Below are 4,717 nucleotides of genomic sequence, written 5' to 3' on the forward strand. Positions count from 1 at the left end.
TACTTCCCGGGATAGATCCAGGTATTCCACCCGGCCAGTTGGGTCTCTAAATCTTTGCTATCTTTTCCTATAAGCATTTTAATATGGATCAAATCGTTGAGGAGAGCCGGCGTGATGTCGTTTTGGGTGCCTTGGCGGTACTGAACCCGAGGCCAGACTGCAATCGTAGTCATTACCCGGCAAGGACCCGTTTCCAGCGCGGTCCGCACATTTTGACGACGGTGCACAACATTATTATTATTATTATTATTATTATTATTATTATTATTATTATTATTATTATTATTATTATTATTGGTCTGAAACCCACAGCAAGATGCAAGACCGCTACTTGGCGGTAAATTACATCCTCTGCCATTGTCATTGCTGACAATGTGACCAGCACCATCGTCGCGCGTAGGCAAGTGCGCGAGATTTCTGGCGACACGAATGATATACTTCCGTGAATTATTGACCTTATTATAGAGGTGAACAATTGCACGGTCAATATCATTCATATCGTTTATTTCAAATGTGTTTAAATTTTGATTTATGTGCCTGGAGAATCTACTGTAATCTAACGTTATGTGCTCCAAAGGAAAATATGGTTCTTGAAAACGAACCCAGGAAAGATTAAAAATGATCAGTTTATGATCAGAATAAGTACATTATGAACAGTAAAATCAATTGGTCTCAACTCCTTTTTTTTTTTTTTACCCCACTGCCGTTAAGTTGATTCCCCCCGCCCCCGAAAAAAAGAAGGCGTGTTTCCTTATGTTGAAAGGAGATTGCAAATACCAATGTTCATACAAAAATTAAATGGGAAATAGTTGTACAAAAGTGATGGTTGAACATATAGGTTTATAGATGAGAAGTCAGCACCAATGCGTAAAATTAAAATAGTAGAGTTCGGCAGTGGTGCTCTGGAGAACAGTTGACGCAATCATAGGAAAATATAAAGTTTAAAAATATTTACATTATATCAATTAAGGGAGAAAAGGTGTAGTGTTCGGCGTCAATGTTTGTATGTATTAATTTGTGCATGTCAACTACTAACCAGGTACCTGATTTTTTGCCTTGAGGTGATAATTTGACTGATGATGCCCTCAATGAAGGGCGAAACATGTCTCAAGTGGAATCAATAATAAATTCCTAATTTATAAAATTTATATGTATTGAATAGGTGATAAAACAAACCTCTTAGCATCCTGATTCATCATCGCTGAGCCAAAACTACTGTACATAAAGAAATTAAATTTTGAGAATACATTCATATTAAGATGTAGGTGCTCGCGAAGAGAGGATTTTTGGATATTCCTTCGCTAAGGGGGTGAAAAGGGGGTTGAAATTTTAAAATGAGTGTATCTATATCTCAAAACTTTAAAAGTTTACAGATGTAATAATTGGTATTTAGAATCTTCTTTAAAAATAAGGAAATACATATTTTTTTTGTTTTCAGAAAATCCCAATAGGAGGGGTGAAAAACATGAAAAAGGGGTTGAATGCCTTTAATCAGGATACCGGTACTTATATCTCAGAAACTGAAGATAATGCAGACCTGAAAATTGGTACTTTTGATCTCTTTTAAAAATAAAGAAACACGTATTTTTTGTTTTTGGAAAATCCAATTAATGGGAGGGTGAAAAGGGGGGTGAATTTTTAAAGTGAGTGCATCTATATCTCAAAACTTTTAAAGTTTACAGATGTAAAAATTCTTATTTAGAATCTTCATTAAAAATAAAGAAACACATATTTTTTTGTTTTCGGAAAATCCCAATGTGAGGAACTTTGCCGTAATCTCTCAGAAAATGAGTCAGATCATAAATTTTGGCGGATTCTCTCAGAAAACGAGTCAGATCGCGAATTTCGGAGGATTATATATAAAACGTTAAGCATTCAATTATAAATTTCGTTATAATACCGTAGCGAAGCACGGGTATCTTGCTAGTTTTATATATATAGATAGTGGATCTTTACCATTCCTTACCACTCTTAAAGGTACAGACCTATTTTTACATTCTTCAACAATTGTTTAAACCCATCCCAGAGTCTGTTTAGATTTTTATTTACCATTTTCCAGCGATCATAGTTACTTTTTTTAAACTCCCTCATGACTGTTTTATTAGCCATATGGTATTGCCTAATAGTCCTAATTTTAATCTCTTCCTTTCACATTTATTTTTAATTACTGTTCCGAGGTATCTGTGGAACAGCAGAGGTGAAAGAAGGTGCGGGGGTGAACGGGCCTCAAAATACGAAATTAAAGTTAAGATAAAATTTAGCAAGGTTATATTTTCTTTTCAAAATCAAGAAATAACAAGCATGGCAGGTACAGAGTAGCAAGGTAACAAATGTACAATTACAGTATTCACAGGATTTGGGATTCGAGCCCCGGACTCACAATTCTTGAGCAATTAGCCCAACTTTACGATATACACATTTCAACAAAGGGGCAGAAGACCCCTATCATGCCCAGGAGCACTTGCTCCCAATTACACAGTAAAGCCGCCTCGAGGCGCGCAGGAAACAAAATTTTTTAGAAAGAGCAATCTGCTCTTAAGTACGAGCCTATCCAAGGCCACACCAAACTCCACTTTCAAGTTGTCCTCCAAGGACATGAAAACAGGGGTAAAATACCCAACCTACTGAGGCCTATTAAGTAAGGAAAGGTTAATTACGTGGCCTCTAAAATACCAACTTGAGAGGAGGCGTTCTTGCACTCCTAACACATTTTATATAAAACTTACTTGGCACTAGGCCGTTACTGCAAGGGCTAATCCCATACTAAAGAGGTGACTTTTAAAAGGAAACAATTTACATTACGTTAAGGAAGAAACGGTTGTGAAAATAAGTTCACCTCAATGCAATATGAGTGGGAGCTCGAGAGGGTTAAGCACTCTCTATCCCAATATGTAGTTAAAACAGAAAGAATTGACACCGAGTGTCTTTACATTTTTAAAGGAAAGTTACATGGAAAAGGCTTCGGACCTGCCCCGAGAGTTAAACTGCTGAGCTAGCAAGAAAAGAAGTTATTAAAAGGCCATTACCTTGTGGATGAACTGCTGCCCGAAGAAAGAGGCGCTTCCCGCCCCCTGCTACGTACTTTACACACTGAAAGATGTTACTGAAGTGGCACGGAGACCCGAAAATCAGCAGTTTATGTACTCTCGCGGAAAGTTCGAGGCGTTTCAGGAATGAGAACACCCTCCCACAAGAATTTTATTGGCTAGGGTTAAGCAACATATCCAATTTGGAGAAGATACACCTGATTGGTCATAAATTAATTAAAGAAATTCGGGATTGGCTAAATTCAAAACAAGGGGAAAGAAAGGGTTATACAGCCAACTTAAACAATAACAGAAAGAAATTTAACAAGAAACAAACTTTGGAAATCAAAATTTCTCCAAAAAGCAGTTCTTTCACTTTGCACTAGGGTGCACCATTGTAGTTCTTCAGTAGTGTCCTCTAGAAGAGAATGTTCACACTTCTTACTTTAGGCAAAACAAAAATACCTCGAAAACGACACAGTTCAGAAACTTCAAAATTTACAAGTAGGGACATCTTCTGAGAAACTTGAAAATTAACACATTAGATAAAGTTCAGACTTCCTCCAGTAGGGGAGTTTCAACTGGCGAAAAGTTCGAATTAGCGACGTGGAGGTGTACCACCCGGTACAGACCTCCCCCCCCCCAAAAGTTCCCCCAAGGGGTAACACAGAAGAACATAAACTTTTATTTCAACATAAGGTCCAAGCTATGATGTTGATATGGAAGTTAATTGCAGAAGTATTTACCAACAAATTTTCTTAAAATGATTGGATCCAGTTTCATAATTCTTTGATTACTATTGATGTAATGTCTTTGTGCTTGTAGAAATTGAATTAAGAAGGAAACTTTTAGTTTTAAAGTTGAGGAAAAATTTTCTAAGTCCACCAGATATTGCAGTAAAATCCAAAAAAGGTAGTAATTGTTGAACTGGAATGTCCATATAGCTGGATATGTACTTTAAACGTTGATAAGTTTGACGGCCAGACCAGCCGCCGCTGCTTGAGAGGAGTAGTGGAGTTGAAGCACGCCGCGCCCGCGGCGAACATGCAGGTCGCGGGCCAGTTACAGGTTGTGCGCCGCACATCAGCCTTGGCCGGGAGGAGGACTCCGGCTCGCCGTACACAGGTTGGCCTCACTGGAGCAGGGCGGGCCCTTACCCTGCCTCAGTAGCGGTACGGCGCCGCGCTGCTGCGGGGGCACTGAAACATTAAAGCTCGGCGGCAGAATTTTGTTGGACCATCATCATTTTTTTAGAGGGCACAGGCTTTGTGGAGAGGTTGAGGGGCCAGCGGCGTGAAGATATTCATGTAATATATAAGCCACTGTGTGTTATGTTAGCAGGAGACGGGAGCGTGGTAATGGCCATGGTAAGGACAGGATGGCAGTTTAACTGATCGGGGAAGGTTCACAAAAAATAATTACACACAAAGGAAACAGATTCCAAGGGCAGAAGACCTAAAAGTGAAACCCCTAAAAAAAATATAACCTTCCTATTTCTTTCAAAATTATATGAAGCAAGTTAACACAGAAATTACACCGGTTTCACCTGTGACAGGTGAACCCTAAATATCCTCTCGGTGGCTGGATCGCTTAACAATAAGGTAACGGGAGTAAGGAAATCGAGAATGATACACGGCCCATGAAATCTGGGGGCAAGCTTGCCCGCGGGAACAAAATTCTTGACCATCACC

The sequence above is a fragment of the Anabrus simplex genome, chromosome 2 (genome assembly GCF_040414725.1).
Source record: "Anabrus simplex isolate iqAnaSimp1 chromosome 2, ASM4041472v1, whole genome shotgun sequence".
NCBI lineage: Eukaryota > Metazoa > Arthropoda > Insecta > Orthoptera > Tettigoniidae > Anabrus > Anabrus simplex.